Raw genomic sequence first — 21,929 nt, 5'->3', positions numbered from 1 at the left:
CGTTTGTTTTTTATTTTCCTGAAGGCTAAAATAATTTGGATTACTTTGTTGTAGAATTAGGATTGTACATAAATACAAAAATAACTATTCTATTGACAATTTTTTACCACATGATGACCTGATACTTACATAGCCATGTCTCAACAACAATTTCCAATCTGTAGAATTGTCTTAACCACGTTTTAAGTGAATTACTTAAGACCAGGCTAGGGATATTTTCAACATTTTGAGGCATTTGAGTGTTTCAGTGCTGGGAGAGGCAGAGAAGTCCTACTAGAACATGTACAGTACAGTACAGTGCAGTGCACAGTGTAGCAAGTGGAAGCTTGCCCTTTCCTACTTCTTAAAAAGATCTTCAATTATTCTAGTTAAAAGAGGAAAAATTAACTTCAGTTTTACTTATTTAGACCTTTTTCTGCCTAGGTCAGCTTATTAATATCATTTGTATAAGCTTTGGTGACAGCTGATTTGATCCATAGAAAACTAATGAAGTGCTTTTTACTCATAGTTTATGGTGAACATAGAAAAGAAACTGCATCACAGGGAATTAATGAAATTTTGAGTATTGTACTTTTTAAATGTTTTGCTAAAACAACAGTATTTTAAAAAGATTTCAAAAAACGTGTGCTAATAATCTACATAAAATACAGGTAGAATAATTGAGGTTTTAAAATTTTTTTTATTTGAGGCCAGTCCACCAGATAGAAACTTTGCAATAGTTTTTTAATAACATAAAGCCATGAGTACATACAAAGTTTGAAAACACAAACGAATCTGTTCCAGTCTAATATCTCATCTTAATGAGAAAATAATCAAATAAAAATTGTAGCATTTCTAAGTTCAGTGAAGTGACAAAGCATGTGGAAGAAAATGCACAAAGCTGTGTCTTATTTCTGTAAATACTTTACTGTTACCAAGCACCCAAAATCGCAGAAGTTTTCCTCATAGCCTGGAACATGTGCCTCCTGACATCTGACCTCAAAGTTTAACTTCCATACATGCTATATAACGTAGCATATATGCTTAGAAAAAATATATGATAAGCAAAAAAATTCCTCCACTGAGCTGGACTTGACAAAAGCACTGATTTGTCCTCAAGGGCAGAGCTGATGGGTGCTGATTTTATATCTGGGGCCATGATACTGTTTTAATAGCATTAATGTCTTTTCTTTCAGAGATGCTATTTAATCCAGTGTAGATTTAAACTACCAGAATCCTCATTGGTATATTTAATTAATCCAACCCACTCTTAAAACTTTAAAGTCATATATAGCTCTATTCCAGTAGTTGGTTCTGAATGCACGGAAGGATCCATCTTAACTACTTAGAATTCCCAGAATATTGCCAGTAGATGCTTTATCTTCTGTTTGCACAGGTTTTTCTACAGTCTTACCAAAGACATCCTAAACCTTATCAAATTAGTCATTCCTCTCCATGTGTCCTTCAACTGAACTTTTTTAGAATTGTTGAATTATGGGTTAAAATACATTAATTGGAGATAAAATGGTCTGGATTTGGTCTAAAATTAACAAAGAGAGGACATTTGGGGGGGCTTGTTTGTTTGGGTTTTGGTTTTTTTGTTTGTTTGTTTTGGGAGGGTGTCGGTGGGTGTTGGGGTTTTGTTTTGGTTTGTTTTTTTCTTAATTAAATGAAATCCTGTGCCAAATCAATGGGATTTTTATCTTTGTTGGAGTAAGTGGGACCACACCTGGGAGTAAGACAACAGATGCAGATGGGATTTTGTTTCCTAGCTTATAGCCCTCTAATGCTGCATAACATTTTTTTTCTATCAAAACCCAGTTTTGTTCCATCTCAACTAAACGTTGTTTTATCAGCCATTTTTCACTGTTGATATCAGAACTCATCTGTGTCAAATTAACATAAAAGAATAATGATGAAAATGTATCAGAATTCCTTGATAATAGTTTGCCTTTTATGCATTTAAAACCTTGGATGTGGAACCCTACGTTCTAGATTTTTTTCTAAATTGTGTTCCTGGCCCCAGTAAAAATAATGCATATATTGTCACTTATTTTAATGAAATTTGGAAGATGTTGTGTCCTCATCCTACTTGGAGGAATTTCTATCAATGAGAAAGTATTTGATTATTTTTTTCTTGTTTTAAGTAGTGTAAATATTTCATACTAGGTTTGTACATTTTTCTGGCTGCAGATATTTTATGTTGTAAGAAGGTAGGCAAGCAGAGTGGGAAGGTGGCAAAAAATGTGTTTCACAAATTGAGATTTAACTGGTCGTTATGTACTACTCACAGAAGGCTGAAGGAAAGCCAAGCTCTGAAAATCATCACAGGCAGATACATTTTACAAAAAATTTTTCCAGTATTTCTCATTTGCCTAGAAAGTAAGATGCCATGTCTGTGAAATGATCATTGTCCTGGGTTGCAGTGTATTCTATTACCATCCCCATGAGCTGTTGAAACCAGCTGGGGCAGTGTTTCCTTGCCTCCTCCCCCCAGACTATCTTGCTGTTAATGGCCCATCATTGTCCTGCCACATGACTCAGAGATAACTCCCTCCGGACCATCTTCTGCTTAATGAGCCTTATCAACACTTGGCCTCATGACTCATTACCTCATTGTGAGATGCTCCACCCAGAGGGAGGAACCAAGCATTCCATCCTGGATATAATCGGAGATTCCGAACACCAGAGACACCCTTTCCACTGGATTCCCAGAGGACAGGAGCTACATAGCCACCACTGGACCTTCTGAGGAAGAGCAGACCCTTTTGTACAGGATCACTGCTTCAACAGAACCACATCCACCACTTCAGGACTGCAGTCACCATCTTATCGGACTGTTACCACCATCCTGACTAACAGGGTGTCAGTGTATCCTGACTCTGTCAGTTTGAGCCAGTGTTTTCTGCCTTTATTTTTTTTTAGATTTCCCTATTACATTGTTATTCTGACTTGGTGCCTCCCACTGGTTTGTTTTCAAACTAGTACAATCATGAGCCAGCAGCTGTGTAAATCCAGGTGCATAGCGTGGTAATAATTTTAAAAATGGTTCTTCCTTTTCTTGAATATTCAACCAATTAGGAGTCCATGAAAAAAGCTAGACCAGTATGACTGCAAAGAGTTTTCCTTCCTAATTACACATAATGTCAAGGATAAGTATGAACAACATATATTTCTCACAGCACCCTTCTTTAGCCTCATATGAGAAGGAGTTCTGATCATAATAAAAAATGAATTAAATTTGCACAAAGACTAAAAATGTCTGAGTTTCTGCAAAGCATTTAAAAATGTCTGTCAGAGAATATCAGCATGGCAGGGATGAGGTTTGTGTTGAAGGATGATGTCTTCATGAGCAAAATTCTATTCAGTAACTAATCTTTAAATGTTCATAGAGAAGATAAATGCATCTACAATCTAGAGTGGAGGCTTACTTTTTCACTTCTGATTTCTGTAATAGCTTTCCACCTGCTGACTCAGAAATGGACACTGCTTAAGGCAAATGACTAAGAGGTATTTGAACTAGACCTGATATATATTTCCAAGATTTTTGAGCTGTGGATCAGTCATTATTGTTTCCAGATGCGACTTGATATTGGGTGTTGCACAGGAAGGAAAAAATTTAATATTGCTCTTTGATGCACTAATAGCTACATGGCAATTCCACCTCAGAGCAAGAGTTACTTCATAGTAGCACCAGCATCTGACCTCTAGGACTAGGTGAAAAGACCGGATCCTCACTGTACTGGCAATTATGTCTTATCATCTTGAAAAATCAAGAGGTAAAACTATGTTAAACAAGTACCATTTTATTAGCATAATAGTAATAATTTGTTCTCCAAATGAAGATGATAGTATTTTCTTGCCATGTTGGAGTAACATTGTTTAACCTCCATTCTGCACAAAGTGCATATGTATTAATACAAGGTGGTGGTGAACAAAGAAAATTATAGGATAACATTCTACTGCTGCTCCAACAACTCCTCAGGATGCCTCATTATGTGATATATCGTACAAGTAGCCACACTTGTAAGTATGTAATTATAAAATTATTGATTCTTGCAGACAGTGTCTCTTTACCACTCTTCACAAATGACATAAATGAAATTGAAGGGCACTGTTCACCCACACGCCATTTGGAGATTTATTTTAATGAAGACATAATGAAGCAGAACATTTTCTTGATAGAAGATAATGATAGCAAATGACAAATTTATTTTGGAACCCAAATGTCTTGGTAGCACATTGAAATGGATGAGTGGGTGAATACTAATTTAGAAGATGTTCAGCAAGTTCAAGGAAATATGTTACCTTAGATAGCCAAAGATCTGAAGAGTGAAGTTGAGAAAAGCATTCAGAATTATTGGCTACGCAACTCAAAAATGAGTTATAGGCATATGATCTGACCTTCTGGGCTATTTCAAGAGCTTGAAAATGTTCAGTCCCCTTGGCATCCTTTCTATGCAGAACTAAACAATCACTGTATTCCCATTTTGTTCTCAGAAATTTTATCACAGGATTTGGAGCTTTAGCATGGTCTGTGTCTAAGCCTCAGCTTTTTTAGTTGCCTACACACACTAGAATAACAGCAAATTGTGAACTAGGATTCTACTCCAAAATAATGTGAAGAAAAAGTTGAAAAATTCAATGGTAACGCACTGTAAATGCTTCCAGGAAAGAGCTCATCTTTTAAAATATTTTAAAATCTCATGATACCTAATATTTAGCCTTTTTTCCAGTACTTGAAAGGAGCCTACAAGAAAGATGGAGACAGATGTTTTACAAGAGCATGTAGTGACAGGACAAGGGGGAATGGCTTCAAACTTCAAGAGAGGAGATTTATATTAGACATTAGGGTTATTTACTATGAGGGTGGGTGGGGAGACACTGGCACAGGTTGTCTAGAGAAACTGTTGATGCCCCATCCCTTGAGGTGTTCAAGGCCAAGCTGAATGGAGATCTGAGCAGTGTGGTCCACTGGAAGGTTTCCCTGTCCACGGCAGGGAAATTGGAATTAGATTATCTTTAAGCTCTCTGCCAAGCCAAATCATTCTATGATTCTAAATAAATTCTATGATTCTAAATCTAGTCTCTTCAACCATTCACCCTTGCCCTTTCCCACATGCCCTTGCAAAAAGTCCTTTTTTGTAGATCCCATTTAGGTACTGTAAGGCTGCTAGAAGGTCTTCCTTGAGCCTTCTCTTTTCCAGGCTGGACAACTCCAACTGTCTCAGCCTGTCTTCATAAGAGAGGTGTTCCAGCCCTCTGGTCACCATTGTGGTGACTCACTCCAACAGGTCCATGTCCTTATGCTGGGGACCCCCAAGCTGGATCCAGTACTACAGACTGGGTCTCACAAGAGTGGAATAGAGGGGCAGAATCACCTCCCTCAACCTGCTGATCACAGTTCTTGTGATGCAGCCCAGGACATGGCTGGCCTTCTGGGCTGCAAGCTCACTCTGCTAGGTCATGTCAAGCTTCTTACCAGACAACAGCCCTTGTCCGCAGGGCAACTCTCCATTCACTCATTACTCAGCCCGTATCCATGTTTGGGACTGACCCAACAGAGAGGTGGGCCCTTGTATCTGACCTTTTTGAACTTCCAGAGGTTTGCACAGGCCCACCTCTCCAGCCTGTCCAGGTCCCTCTGGATGGCATCCCTGCCCTCCAGTGCATTGGCTGCTCACAGACTGGTGTCACCAGTCAACTTGCTGCGGGTGCTCCCCCTGTATGCGTCACTGACATGGATATTAAATAGCGCTGGTCCCCTGAGGAATGCCGTTCATCACTGGTCTCCACTTAGACATCAAGCTGTTCCCACAACTCTCTGTGTGCTACCATCCAGCCAAATCCACATAGTGTTCCACCCACCAAATTTGTGTTCTCTCCAGTTTAGAGACAAGGATGTCATGTGGGACAGTGTCAAATGCTTTGCACAAGTCCAGGTAGATTATGTCAGTCATTCCTCCCTCATCCACCAATGCTATAACCCAGTCATAGAAGGCCTCCAAATTTGTCAGGCAAAACTTGTCCTTAGTAAAGCCATGTTGGCTGTCACCAATAACGTCCCCGTACCTCCATTCCAGGAGGATCTGCTACATGACTTTGCCAGGCACTGAGGTGAGACTGACTGGCCTTAGTTCCCTGGGTCTTCCTTATTTTCCTTTTTAAAAATGGACATTATATTTCTGATTTACCAGTCAGTGGATTGCCACAACTCCTCAAATATGATGGATAGCTTAGCCACTTTTTCCATCAATTTCGTCAGGGTCTGCAGCTGTATCTCATCAGGTTTACTTCAAGATAAACCTGACTCTTGGAGCTTTCATTCTGTGTATTCTTTCTCCTTTGAAACTATTTCTGAGAGAGACAGAATTTCTGCAAGAGCTGGGGAAGGAAACCAGTCAAAGGATATATTAACCCAGGAAGAACAGGGTGAACATCAGTGGGTTGCCATATCTCAACAAATATAGTTGAAGGGCTGGCTTACAAATTACAGCCCTCCCTGAACTGCAATGAAATGTATGCCAAAAATTTTAGCTGCCAGAAAAAGGCTAGTGTTTGAAAAATGCCCATGGCAATATTATTTTGAGACTTGAAGTTTGGCCTTTGGGCTTTGGTTCAAGCTGCATTGGAAGTCATAGACCAAATTTTCATGGTTGCAGGAAAGCCTCAGACAGCCAAGCATCTGTCTCAGTGCATTAACTGCAGAAAAAGCCTGCTCGGACCTAGGAGGGGAAATGAAAGCAGTGCAGTGCAGAGGAGCCAGGTGAATGCTCAGTCAGTGTGGTAAGTAAATCTCATACACAGCTGTTAGTATACAAGAGACTATATTTTAGTGCAAATTATGCAAGAAGTTTGTACAGTTATACGGTCATTGTTTCAGTATATCTTGCAAAGGATGTTGCTGTCTGTTCATAGGACACAGTACCTACCATCATTTTTAGTACCTTCTTTTCTACCTTTTAATTAATTTAGTCCTATTTATACCTTTCAGTGCTTCGGTTTGTGCTGGTTTGAAACCCAGCTGAAAAATTAAACCTCTTGCAGCTGTCTCCCTTTCTCCCTGCCCCTTCTGATAAAGGGGGAACCTAGGAGAAATTATAATTGGAATCACAGTTCACTGAAAAAATTGCAATAATCACAACGATATTAATAACAAAGAGTGTACAAGAGGGAGAGAGAGGAGGAGAGAGTTTTACCCACAAAAGGGTATTCACCACCGAACATCCCCCTGGGCAGCAATCAGCGCGATCTCTAAACACAGGCGAAATGGTTACCATCACCACATGGCACCCAGCAAAACAGAGGCAGCATGCCAGGGAGGTTCTCGTGGCTCAATCTCCTCCTCCCCAGCCCACAAACAGTGGGAAACAGGAACAAAACAAAACCTGGGAAGCTAGTTTTCCAAAATAAAGGAGTTGTGGTGCCGAGATGCTCACTCTGGTGGTGGTAGCAGCACCGGTACAGGCTCGCTCTCTCTCTCTCTCTCTCTCTCTCTCTCTCTCTCTCTCTCTCTCTCTCTCTCTCTCTCTCCTGCCACGGTGGCGGCAGTGCTGTGGGTGCAGGGGTTCTCTCTCCTCAGCAGCAGTGGCAGCCAGCAGCTCCAGGGCGGTGGCTCTGATGGCTACAACAGCTGTGATAGCTCGGTCCTGGTGCCCAGTGGCAGTGGAGTCCTGACTCTGGTCCGGCACACACCCTTCTGTGCGCCCTGGCTAAAGATGGTGCCACTTCGTTTCTGCCCGTAGTATTTTTCCTTTCGAGGCCATGCCCCTCCAGCAGTGACGTGGGTGGTATGGAATAGACCATCCATCCCCTAGTCCCTGTACCCACGACACAGTTCATAGGCCTTAGGGTAATCATGCTTACTTCTCACCAGGAGTGAATCTAGCACTGGTAAGGGAACTGGGCTGTAGATGAGGTAAGGATTTCTAGTTTATTAACTGCTGTAGGCAAAGGAGAAGACTCAAGGCTTTACTTTAGGGCTTTAGTCTTCCTGGTAATTAGCTTCTTAGAACTCCTTTAGCTAGAGATCAGTAAACTGCATAGTAGGAAAGAGAATTAAAAACATAAGAAATTGCCTTATAATTTTTTTTAAGTTTAAAGTGAGTTTTTTTAACACAGTGTTGTTGTGGAAATGCTGCTGGGCTTGGAGCACCTGACTTTTTCAGCCTCACAGAAATTTGTAGTCACCAGCAGCAAGCAGGACTTCAACTTGTTCTTTTAGCAAATTTTATAATTAACTTTCTGCAGGGCAGTTTAAGCATAATTTCACTGTTCTGATAGAAATGTCCTATTAGAACAAACAAATAAATCCTTCTGAAAATAACCTTTGGAGAGACAAAATCTTCTGAGAAATAGCAGTGGAAACTCTTTGTCATTCAAAAGGACATAAAGTCCCTCCACGCATCAGGACTTAACTGCAGTACAGTAAATTTCCATAGTAAGGTTTTTGACTTATGAAATATAAAAGTATTCTAACAAGTGAGCGGTTTATTTTGTCCTGTGCTAGCAAAAGGACTATATGAAAATGACCCGCACTGCTGGTCAGTATCAGACACCTGCAGAAGGCAACTCTTTCCCATGGCAGTAGCAGAAAGTATTCAAGAAGCAATCTGCACATAAATTCAGATGGATCAGAGCATGTGTGTGTATACATTCCCTTACTTGTGTACTCTTTTCACCTGCTAAAAAACAGAGAGGAGCTGGGGTCAAATGTGTGGCAGAATACTGTATTTCAAGCAAATACATTCCGTTGTAGGTTCACTTTAGAATTTCCAGAGGTGTCTCCAGCTCTCCAGGTTCTCTCTGTCTGGAGACCATATAAAGATATGAATATGGTGATTCTCATGCAATCAACCAACAGGAAGGAGTCAAACATTCTTCGTCAAAGCAGGAGTCACATCACAGGAAATCACGTCATATAATCTTCACAGTGTCAGCTGATATTGGGGTACTTCTTTTCATCTAATGTTTCTGTAGGTTATTCCATTTGTGTCAACTGCAGTCAAAAGAAATCCTGATTACATTTAAATGCTGTTACTTTCAGATTGCGACGACATGTTTTCTTGAAAATAAAAGTACATTCTACGTTGAAAAGGAAAATTTAATGTCAGGGATAGTCTGTTGTAGCACTGATTTTCCTAGTCTCGAATTTCGTGAATGTAAAAGAATGTAAAACTTTAACAGTAGTTAAAGTTACTGTGACACCATCCCAAGCCAGTGAATAATGTAAGATTTTTTTTTTTTGTAGAGTTTGTATGTTGAAAATAACCATATAAAAGTTTCTTCCTTTGAAGTGAGTATGTGGATAATTTGGGGCTGATAATCCTTTCTACTGGCTTCTTACATTGCCTTTACAGGAAGGTAAGGAGATATATAGGGAGATATTTGCCTGGTAAAATTATTTTCAGTGGTGAGTTGGTCACTTAGTGTTCAGATCTAATGCCATTACATGTCTTCATGAGTTGCAGAAAACGGCAAAGTATTGAACCTGGACAGATCAAGGCACAAAATCTCAGAACATGGGATTTCTGAGTGTATGTGCTAGGAAATACAGAATCACAGAATCAACTAGGTTGGAAAAGACCTTTGAGATCATCGAGTCCAACCTATGACCAAACACCACCTTGTCAACCACACCACGGCACTGAGTGCCACATCCAGTCTTTCCTTAAACACCTCCAGGGACAGTGACTCTCCCACATCCCTGGGCAGCCCATTCCAGTGCCCAGTCATTCCTTCTGTGAAGAAATACCTCCTAATGTCCAACCTAAGCATCCCTTAGAGAAGCTTAAGACTATGTCCTCTTGTACTGTTCATAGCTGCCTGGGAGAAAAGGCTGCCTCACACCTGGGTACAGTCTCCTTTCAGGGAGTTGTAGAGAGTAATAAGGTCACCCCTGATCCTCCTCCTCTCCAGGCTAAACAACCTCAGCTCCCTCAGACATTCCTTACAGGACAAGCTTTCCAGACTCCTCACCATCTTCACTTCCCGTCTCTGGTCTTGCTCCAGCACCTCAATGTCCTTCCTGAATTGAGGGGCCCAAAACTGAACACAGGATTCAAGGTGTGGCCTCACCAGTGCTGAGTACAGGGGGACAATCCCTGCCCTGGTCCTGCTGGCCACACTGTTAATGGTACAAGCCAGGATGCCACTGGCCTTCTTGGCCACCTGGGCACACCCTGGCTCATGTTCAGCTGCTGTCACCAGCACCCCCAGGTCCTTTTCCTGTGGGCAGCTTTGCAGCCACTCTGCCCCAGCCTCTGGCACTGCCTGGGGTTGTTGTGACCCAAGGGCAGGACCCAGCACTGGGCCTTGTTGAACCTCACACCACTGGCCTCAGCCCATGATCCAGCCTGTCCAGATCCCTCTGCAGAGCCTTCCTGCCCTCCAGGAGATCAATACTCGCACCCAACTTGGTGCCATCTGTGAAATTGCTAATGGTATACTCAAGCCTCTCATCCAGATCATCAATAAAGATATTAAAAAGGACCAGGCCCAACACTGTTTCCTAGGGAACACCACTAGTGATGAGACACAATATGCTCAACAAAAGAAATCAGTTAAATTCTGAAGATTTGTATAGTGAAATTGCCCTAATTGGGCAGTTTGAAAGACCTCTTTTTCTAATGAAATATTTACTGAATGGAGTAAACAGTCACAATTCCCTTCCCCTTCCCTTTCCCCTTCTCCTTTCCCTTCCCCTTTCCTTTTTTCCTATTTTTTATCAGTTTGAAAAAGAACAACAGAAAACTAAGCCAACATATTAATTATCCTGTAGAAGCCATTTTTTGGCAACGTGGTTTGCAATTCACAGTTTGAAGTGTTTTCCCAATTACCATTATATGTCACTTTAGCTATGAGTTTGATGCTGAAAGTTTGTTGTTTGAAGTTTTCCTGAATTCTACAAAATATCATATCATATCATGTCATATCAATGTATGTGCATATTAGGCCACTTTTTTTTTGTTCAAATTTAAATCTGGACAAAAACCCACTAAAATAACAGCAAGAATAGCCCTTAAATAGTTAGGATTTTCGATGTTAATTTATTTCTTGTTACTTCCTTAAAATCACTTTACTTGTAAAATTTATTTTGCTGAATTAACATAATCACAATAACTAGTAAAGTAACTTCAATGCTTTTGTGCAAACAGGAGATTTGTATCATTTTTTTAGGAGCTGTCATGTTAAAATAACGTGACTTCTGATTGCTTACGTTACTCCATATCATTTAATAGACTCCTTATTGCTGAATGGGACTCTAATAATTAATTTTCTTGGAATTGTAAGTAGTTGGAAAATAGTTGCTCAACTGGAAATAGTTAAAAATTCCTTGTGGTCTCAGCAGTAAGTAGATTGATTTGGTTTTTGTCATGCTATGTTTGCCTTTGAATTGCTCATCTTCAGCACTTTGAAAACTCAGATTCAGTATATCCAGATGGATGCTCCACATCACTTCACACTTTGAAAATGTTAGTCTGATAATTATGTCTTGACTTGTTTCTGAAAGCAGTAAGAATCATCTTTAATGCTCTACTTTCCTCATTTCATCCACCCATGCCTATGCACTGTGCTTTCATTTGTTGTTTTTCGTTGCATCTATGGTAGTTTTTCAGCATGCTTTGCTCTGTGCACTGGGATCTGCAGGCTAAGTGTGATGTATTTGTCATACTCTCTCTTTGTGCCCAGTGGAAGTGTCCTTTTATCATCAAGCACTTGTTTCATCTCGCTGCACTGCAACAGAGCTTACATAAGCAATTGTAATACTAATGCTGTTCTACAAAATAATTGCTGAGGCACTCATCTTTAAAAAGATATTTTCATCCAAATGTCTTAGAGACAAGGTAGTCCTACTCTTAATTTTGTCAACGACCCTATGAAGTCTCTGACTTCAGCAAGCTGGATTGTGGTCTACTATTATTCTGATCTCTTTTTGTGCCTGAGTGAGACACTTAACTTTTCAAAGGTCTAGAAAACCTTCAGTGATACAGTGTAAAATTCTTTATTCAGGGAGACATGAGAAAGATCTCTGATATTCATCCATGTTATAAGCCATGTCTAAATTTACTTAAGGTGATAGTGGCATTTGGCAAGGTAGGAACATTACAGAGAAACTGAATGATGTAGGAGTTTATTTTCACAGAATGGTGCTCTCTTGCCCTTTTTATTAATTTTTGATCTGTGTTGTTTTGGAAAGAGAGAGAATCTGACCATGAATTATCTCTGGGTTCAGTTACAAAGTACTTGAAAATGGCATCTGATTTTGGTAGAAGGTCTGATGTCCTTTGTACGTGCTCCAGACTTGAAAAAAGGAGGACAACTGAGAGGGAATTGTGTTGTGACTAATAAGTCAGTCATGCTAATCTTGTCAGATATATGAACTGTCAGCCTTCCTAGAAGACCTTGGCAATCAGGCTGACATTAACTGTGAAGTCATTACTGTATCTGTAATCTCTACGTATTTCAACTGAGCTCATTGCACAATTTGTGTACCATCCATAAGAAACTTCCATATTTTCCATGTATGGGAATGTTACCAGATTTCAGGAATAGGTCTCTTTGTAGAAATACACAGTCCACACCTAAGAGAAAAAAACACCCTCTTTGTGTCATTCAGGTTTTCCTTCCCACATTCCTCCACACAGTGAGTAAATACCAGGTTCAGTCCAAGCTGGCTATTTTCCAAGTAAGTGCAAGTTATCCTATACTGCCCTGAACCACATTTCTCCTTGAAACTGTTAGGGAAGAGTGATCCTGAAAGTGTGCTCAGAGACCATGATCTATGTGCACAGAGTAAGGAAGGTAGGTTGTAAACAGGTAAGCAGTCATTGCACTTCAAACTTCCATGGAATTCTAGATGATGTCCCTAAAAGAAGGGCTAATTTTTATGTATGTGCAATCAGCATAAGTAAGCACAACCTTGGAAAAACAGCAAAAAGGATTTTGTTGTTGTTTTTTTCAGATTACTCACCAATTCCCTCTCACAATTTAGTAAAAAGACTCCACATGTACATTTTTATATCGATGTGTCTCTTTGTTAAGATGCAAGTTGACAAGAAGAACAGGTATTACAACCTCCTGAGTACATTTTTACCGAATGTTTCTATCTGTTTGAAAAAAAAAAAAAATCAAAGACTTTCTATTCATTACTTAGAGAAGTCAACAACACTCCAAACAAGGGTGAAAGAGTTATAATGAGAGGTAGGTTATGATTAACAGAGTTGTCTTTGATTAACGTGTATTATGTTTTCTCTTGGACATGGAATACAGAATGACACTGACATTTTACAGCAGTGGACAACATTATTTTATGGAGATGGTGGGAAAGGAAAGGGGAGGGAACAATCACTAAGGAAGCTTTCCTCATGCATCCTCTTAATATAAATGAACTGTAATACATATAATTTTATGACTACATCAAATGCTTGCTATGGAGAAAAGGAACTGTTTATTGAAAAGGCAGATTGCCATTGCCCTTCTTGGCCACCTGGGCACACCCTGGCTCATGTTCAGCTGCTGTCACCAGCACCCCCAGGTCCTTTTCCTGTGGGCAGCTTTGCAGCCTCTCTGCCCCAGCCTCTGGCACTGCCTGAGGTTGTTGTGGCCCAAGGGCAGGACCCGGCACGGGGCCTTGTTGAACCTCACACCACTGGCCTTGGCCCATGATCCAGCCTGTCCAGATCCCTCTGCAGAGCCTTCCTGCCCTCCAGGAGATCAACACTCCCACCCAACTTGCCTGAAAACTGCCTGATGCAGCATTCAACCTCTTTGTCCAGGCTGTCAATAAAGAAATTAAACAGAACTGGCCCCAGTACTGAGCCCTGGAGAATCTCACTTGTGACCAAACATCAACAGGATTTAACTTCATTCACCATCACTCACTGGGCCTGGCCATCCAGATGGTTTTTTACTCAGTGAAGAGTGACAGCAAAGTATAACTGCATAAAGCAAAAGAATAAGGTGTTTCAAAACAAAGACACAATAAATGTATTTCTGCGCACATACAACTGAAGGAACCAAAACATATAAACTCTTAATTAACTGTGAGTAAATTACAAGCAAGCTCCTTTTTTTCCCCCGAATGCTGTGATCTAGTAAGGAATTCTTGTGCTATGGAAACAAAGTTGCATTTGTACACAGTATTTAACATGTAATTAGGATTCAGACAGAAATCCCTGAACCCAAATCCTCTTGTAGGACACCATTAAGCAGCTAGTATCATAGAGTGGATACCTCACAAACAAGATGTAGCAAAACATGCTTATCCAGGCATGAATTCAGGCTCCGAGTATATAAGGCAAAGGAAAGACAATTGAAAGACCACTGCGTTGCAAAGTATACGGAAGGGTGGTTCTGGGATAAAGGATCTTTTTTTTTTTTATTGCTACTTATGTGTTTAAGTGGGATAATAAAAGAAATGTGTGTGCTTCTCACTAACAAGAAAAGTCACAGTTTCTACAGATCCAGTTAGTTTACATATCTCTATCTTCAAATGTAGTAAATAGTGTACTTCTAAAATTGTCAATTATAGTTATGCCATGTAACCTGACAAGAGTCTTATTACAGTGGCTTAATCAAATTTAAAAGGCCATAACTTCCAGGATTAGTTTTCACTGGACTTTGATTCCACATATATATTTTTCACATATATATTGTCACATACCTTTTAATTACAATGGCACATGATATTTTCTTACACAGGAACAGAGCACTGATTGCACAGGAAAAAGCAGATCCAAAGAGGGACAGGGAATTATGTGATGCTATCTCTGAGCTTTCAGTCAAACATTCAGATAGGCATTGCAAGCACTTGTCTCTTCCAAACCAGCAGCCTCCTTTTGCTTTTTCTGAATTTGCAGTTATAATTCATAAAAAGCAGAAAGAGTATCATGGAAGCACTGGTGTGTGTTAAGAAAGGCTTTAATTTATCGGATGCATTTACTTCCTGTTCTTTTTTTGGCCATCTACATACTATGGAAGAAAGCATTACCTGTCTCTTGGAGTGGAAGAGGAACCTAAGAAGATGGACTGAAGCAGGGAAGGTTACTTTTCCTACTGGAGTACTGGTCTAATCTGTGCCTACAGCTTGGTTAAGCTCTTCAGCAGTAGATGTGAGGATGGGAGAAACTCCTGCATCACCACTGTGTGTCATCAGGACTAGGAAACAGACTGACAGTTGTTTTTGTGACCTGTCCTCTCTTCTGATGCCCTTCTACCCACAACATGTTAACTTTCTACCCAGTCTAAGGAGGACTTCAAAGTTTCTCATGGATACATTGCTAGAATTTTGAACTTCAGTAAAGGAATGTATTTCCTGTCCCTGTTCTTATAAATAACAGAACACTTCCAATAAAATTTTGTCCACAAAATTAAGAGAAATTACTGGTCCTTGATAGGCAGCTGGCATATACAGTTTCAGCTTGGATGATTAAGTAAAACTAGAAAAGCTGGACAGGCCATCAAAATGGAAAAACGCATGCTAATTTAGCAAGCGTACAAGTCCCCAGAATATAGTTTTAGCCACTGTTATTTATCTTAATATCTTTACAGCATTTAGATATATATATATTATGGAACAAGCTTGTAGCAAGAATGACCTCATTAGTTTAGATGTAAAATGCTTTAAGTACAAGGAGTAGCTGGTGAGAGCCATTTAAAGGAGCTGATGATCTGACAGAAAATAATACTGGAAAAAATTTGCTTACAAAAAGCTCAAACCAGATGTGCTGGACTTTACTAAGGTATTTTCTGAAGGTTAGAGGATGTACATTAATCTTTTTCCCCGGCACTGCAGTAGTCTCTGCTCAGTTCTCCATGCCAAGTACTCTTAATCTTGTAAGAAAACACTGTACCAGAGGTTTGCGTGCATGGCTGACTATGGCTCAGGCTGACATAAATTATTATTGCTTTTGCAACTATAGAGATATTTCTTTGAGATAAACTTTTCTTATATTTATAGGCACAGATCAAAATTCCATGGACTGGAAAGCAGAAGAAAAGGTCAGTACTTGGCAAACTTCAGTCTATTTGTTTCTAAGCCACAGGTAGGTGTGTTGTGTGGAAGCAATGGAGTGTACAGTTTCCTCTCTGTGTCCCTCAGCTGCCTTTGAATGGATCCCGTAAGGTCAAGGCAGAACTCTGGCTCTTTTACTGTAGAAAAATAGCTAGTACTCTCTCATGGATATTTGGCTGTTATCTGACATCTGTAATGTTTCAGGGTGGTGGGCAGGCTTATTCTGCGCTGGAGTATTTAGAAGAATTGATCACTTTACAGCACGCTGCTTTGTCTGAAGGTTGTAATTTAATTTGCATGCTGAGGGAAGTGCCCTAGCTGGATTTTCTGATCCCCTTAACCCAGGGTGAATGATAACTTTGGAGTGGGAAGGGATTTGAATATTTTATTGTACATATGATTGCTTCAGTATGATGTTGAAGAGAAAACATCAGGAAGGGCAAATATTGCACAGCCAAGTCATCTTATCTTTACTGTGAAACACCAGACCTGAATACGTATTCTTTGTCTGCCACCTTCTGTATTGTATCTTGGGCTTTCTGTAACCACATTAGATGAATGAGGATTACTGGATGATTCTCTGCATTTTAAATGTCTCTGTGCTTCAGGAGAAGGAAAAAAGAAACAAGGGGTAGCTGTGCTCAATGGAGAGTGACAAATATATTCTCCTACCTGTTGCTGGGTCAGGTGTTCTGAGAAGAAATTGAGTGCATAGGCTGAGACAGTCTTTTCAGTATGGAAACCACAAGTCTTGGAAAGGGCGTTTTCCACCAATGGCTCCTCTTTTCCACAGATATAGTTATCTTCATCTTTACTGCTTCTCTAATGTATCATGTATCAAGTATTTTTAGCTGGATTTCCAGGAAAACCAGTTCAGAAATCCTATGCAGATTATTTTGATATTTCCACTAAATAAAATTCCATCATGGTGAATACAAGACCAGCAACAACTCTTTAATTTCTAATTCATTATGTTGAATTGGTTACCTATATGAGAAGAAATGATGTTGCAAATATTTAAATCCCCAGTTAAACTTAAATTATTTCAGAAGTTTTGAATTCCACATTGAAACAATGAAAGAAATTCTAGATAACAATATATTTACCCTTCCTCACTGCAGAAGATTGTGCAAAAATATTTGCTTAATATGTTTAGATTTCTGAGGTGTGTATTCTGAGCAGAAGGAAATACATCCTGTGCTTAGATCATGTTGTGAACATCAGCATGGTTTGCAGTGGGACCAGACTTAGACCTCTACATATATACCCAGTTTGAGGACACAAAATCTTTGGTGTTGACAAAACTGAAGTGATTCAGTTCTCAAGGTCCCTTAGTGTTGCTTGAACATAGTGAAGAAAAAGCAAGGAGGAAAGATGTTTATTTTGGTAAAATCTTTGAAAAGACTATTCAGTGATTTATTGAAAAAAACCTGAAAGGCAATGCAGTCATTGGTCACAATCAGCATGGATTCATGAGGGGAGAGTTCTGTTTAAAAAAAATTCCTTTTACAACAATGGTACCCACCTAGTAGAATAAGGGAAGCCAGTTAACATAATCTTTTTGGATTTCAATAGAGATTTTAATGTTGCCTGTCACAGGATCCTTCTGGACAAAATGTCCAGCACACAGCTGGATAAACACATCATGTGATGGGTGAGCAACTGGCTGATGGGCTGAGCACAAAGGGTTACAGTGAATGGGGTGGCATCAGGCTGGTGACCTGTCACTGGTGGGGTTCCACAGGGCTCCTCCTTAGGGCCAGTGCTCTTCAACATCTTCATTAATGACTTGGAGGCAGGACTGGAAGGATAGTATCTAGGTTTGCAGATGATATAAAAATGGGAGGAGCTGTTGACTCCCTTAAAGACTGGGATCTTGACAATTTAAAGGGCTGGGCAATCACCAACTGAATGAAGTTGGGTTGAGCCACAAGAGCAAGTCTTGGATTCTGAACTTGGGAAGGAATGTATGGATGGACTGGGGATTGAGATGCTGGAAAGCAATGCTGCAGAAAGAGATCTGGGGCTCCTGGTCTGTGGCAAGCTGAACCTAAGTCAGCAGTGCCCTGGCAGCCAGGAGGGCCACCTGTGTCCTGGGGGCATCAGGCACAGCATCGCCAGCCGGGCAAGGGAGAGGATTGTCTGCACTGGGGCGGCCTCACTGCCAGTGCTGGGGGCAGTTTTGGGTGCCACAATATATTACAGAATCACAGAATGGGTCAGGTTGGAAGGCACCACAGGAGGTCATCTGGTCCAATCTCCCTGCTCAAGCTCTTGTGAGAGCCCCAACTGTAGTACTGTATCCAACTCTGGAGCCACAACATAAGAAGACATCAACCTGTTGGAGCAGGTCCAGGAGAGGGCCACAAAGATGATCAGAGCACCTCTCCTTCTGTAAAGACAGGATTAAAGTGTGACTGTTCAGGCTGGAGCAGAGAAGTCTCCAGGGAGCCTTCTAGTACCTAAAGAGGGTCTACATAAACCTGAAAAGAGACTTTTTACAAGGGCGTGTAATGATAGAGCAAGGGCTGATGGTGTTAAAATGACAGAGAGAAGGTTTAGATTACATAATATTAAGAAATTCTTAACTGTGAGTGTGGTGAGGTTGCCCAGAGAAGCTGTGAATGCCCTGTCCCTGAAAGTGTTGAAGACCAGCTCGGATGGGTCTCTGAGCAGCCTGGTCTAGTGAATGATGCCTGGCCATGGCAAGGATGGAACTCGATGATCTTTAATGCTGCTTACAACCCGAATCAGTCTATGATTCCATGATTCTGTGTCACAGATTTTTTTAAATAGGAATGTGTTGCTCATTCTTAAGAAAAAGAGAAGTACCCCAGCTTCTGCCTCTGCTTTTCAGATCAGTATCAGACAACTTAGGACCATTTAGTTGCAGCACACTCAGATAGTTCCATTCCTTGAAAGTGTGTTAGTTTGACTTTTTTTTCTTCTAATTTTCTGCTTTTAAAGCCACAGAACAATTTACAACAATATAGTAGTTTTCAAGTCCTTTTTTGTTTGTTTTTTAAAGATTGTTCTGTTGATTTTGTCTGAAGTCAATGTCTAGTAGGCCTCTGTAAGTGAAAACATACTTGAGTCTGGAAATAGAGCTCTCAGGGTGTTTTCCTTTAGAATGCTTTAATTATCATTACATTTTCAACAAAGTGAGAGGAAGTGTCTGTAAGTGTTAATTTTGTGCGCAAAACTATTGATCAAGATATTGTAAATGTAAAAAGTAAGAAATTATCTTATTTCAAGTGGATATGACATTAGCCTGAATGTCATTATGTTGATGCATTGTCTGAAGGGAATTGGAGTGCAGAGTCCTGACACCTACCATCACTTGTATGTGCCAAAGCCACCTCTGGATGACCTGTGTCTCCTGCAGTGCAGCTTGGTCTGCTGCTCACAGGCCAAAGCAATGCCTCCCTGGCTCAGTGGCAGCTGCACTCTGCAGGATAGAACCCGGAGTCAAAGCAGACATCTCTGTCTATGAAGACAGCCTTTAGAACCGTAAGTGTCTGGGATGCAGGGCTGATTGCAAATACGTGTCTCTACAGATCTACTGAAGAACGTAAGTTACCTGTAGGTTTTGAATCACACTTTCAGCATTTCACTAGGCAAAGAACTAGCTACTTAAAGTTTTCACTTCAATTCTTGACAGAACCTAATTTTGATATTTTTAAAGAGGCAGAATTTTAATTTATAATGTTCAGAACAAATGTTTGTTTTACAGCATCATCCCTTTTACTGCATACAGAAACACAGTAAATGTTCAAAAGCATACTTCCCTGCAGTCAAATTCCTATCTTTGCTATAGTCCTATTGTCCTGAGGATTGTGAACATGCATCTGAAACCAGAAACTCTGGGTCATGCTCACTGTATAATAGCAAATATGGATGTAGCAAACTGCATTGGTCAAGTCATTTATGTGGCACATTCCAAATTCCCAGCACTCTCACAGCCTAGAAAGGTCTTAATTTACTCCAATGTGTTGAAAACAGAATGCAACTTGAAACAAATTGGTCTAATTAAGTTAATATTAGAATGTATTTATTATTGTCAGGGCAGCAGAGCATGACAAATTCAACTACAACTACAGTGTAACAACCACAGAGTTAAATGGTTTCAAGAAGTTTACAGAACATGATAAAATAGGAAGAGACTCTGAGAAATTTAATCCACTTCCCTTTTCTAGTTACAGTTGCCATAGCTATTGGCACGTCTGTCTAACCTGTTGGTAAAAAGTCTCCAGTAATGCCAAGTGTGCCCTTACATGCAAATACCATAGCTATCCATTTATTTATTGAAGGTTATAACAGCATCAAAAGAGAAATCTGTTGTGGCCAATTATTCTGCCTTCAATGCACATTCTGATCTTGAACTCAGCCAAGGGAGGACCTCCTAATGTACACAGATCATCTGTCGTGAGAGAGACTTAGCAGGTTGCATGCCAATCTTCATGCTCCGTTTTGGAGTGCATGGGAGGGCCAGTTACTGCTTTCTGCTGAAACTTTGTGCCTGATGTCTCTGTCCGAATTTGTATACACCTCTGGCTTTGTTCAGTGGTCTACTATTAGCTGAACATAGAAATTACTTCTACTTTTAGGACCTGTACTGCTGGGTTTTTTTCTGATGTAGCTGAGAATCTGGGCTGCTAAGCTTCCGATTTTTTTTCATATGGAGAATGAGTAAATTAAATAAATGTTTTTCTTTCAGCCTTCAAATGCAAGAACATTTAAAATTTTCATCATGTAGCAAAATTCCTTTTGACCTCCGTGAAGCAAGAACACCCATCTAATATGTATAATTAATGATTCTATGGTTAGATTTCCCTGCTGAACTTTTAAGGTACTTGTTAATGATGGCTCTTGGGTCTCAAAAAGGTGCAAATTATTTTTATCTCTTACCCTGCATAAAAACTTGATGCTTGCACACATTGGTTTCTTCCCTGCTCAGCAGCTCTCATCTCATCAAGATTTTGTAAGGGATCGCGTATGTGGGAAAATAAATTCTCTGTTCCCAGGTGGTGGGGCCACCCACCCATATTCATTAGGGCTGTTGTTTTCCTTCTTGTTCTCAATTCATCATTATAGCGATCACCTCCCTGGTCATGGTTTAGTGATTAGTCTTGCTGTGTGTCGTTTCATTCCTTAGGTAGAAATAAATCATCTCCTGCATCCAACTATCAGTGGTTGTGTTAAAACACAGGTATCACCATTCTGGATCAGAGCTGAGGTCCATTTAGGCTCATATCCTGTCTCTAGTAATGGTCAGTACCAGAAGCATCATGGAAATGAATTTGCCTCCCATTCCTGTGAACTCCCTCCTGCCCTTAAGCATGCAGTTGCTTTACCTTCCAGTCTCTTGTTTCTATTGTCTTGTTTTTAACTTGTCATCTTTTTTGGTTTTGGTAAAGGTCTTGGTTGGCTGCTTGGTTGACTGCTAGGTTTGCTTTTTTTGTGGTTTTTTAAATCCTAATTTGGTCTCATCCATAACAACACATTTTGATAATGACCTGGCTTCTCAGTAGAAAAATCTGAAACTAGGGGAGTTTTGCCACGATATATGTTGGTCTTTGAAAATTAATAAGGTAATTGCACTTGTGTTGAAGATAACAATATGAGAATACAGATAGAAGTAGACATGTTGAGGCAGTCTAAATAAGAATGTAATGTTTTGTCTAGCAGAGCTCTTTTTTCAAAGTGCAACTTTATATACATAGATATGCAATGTCTATGGTCACAGGGACTTTCTATGTGTACCAGAGCAGTGCAAGGACAAAGTTTTATTCTGACACACTAGGAAGTACTAATGCAAAGAATGGAAGAGAGAAAATCATGGAAGCAGGAACATCTTTTCTCCCTTTGCTTCTCATATGTTGCTGTTCATTCTTTCTATCTGCTTCTGATCAGATACTATTTAGATGGTGAGCAG

This window comes from Aphelocoma coerulescens, assembly GCF_041296385.1.
Source record: "Aphelocoma coerulescens isolate FSJ_1873_10779 chromosome Z unlocalized genomic scaffold, UR_Acoe_1.0 ChrZ, whole genome shotgun sequence".
Classification (NCBI taxonomy): domain Eukaryota; kingdom Metazoa; phylum Chordata; class Aves; order Passeriformes; family Corvidae; genus Aphelocoma; species Aphelocoma coerulescens.
The sequence above is the reverse complement of the archived record's forward strand: the minus strand, read 5'-3'. Positions refer to the sequence as shown.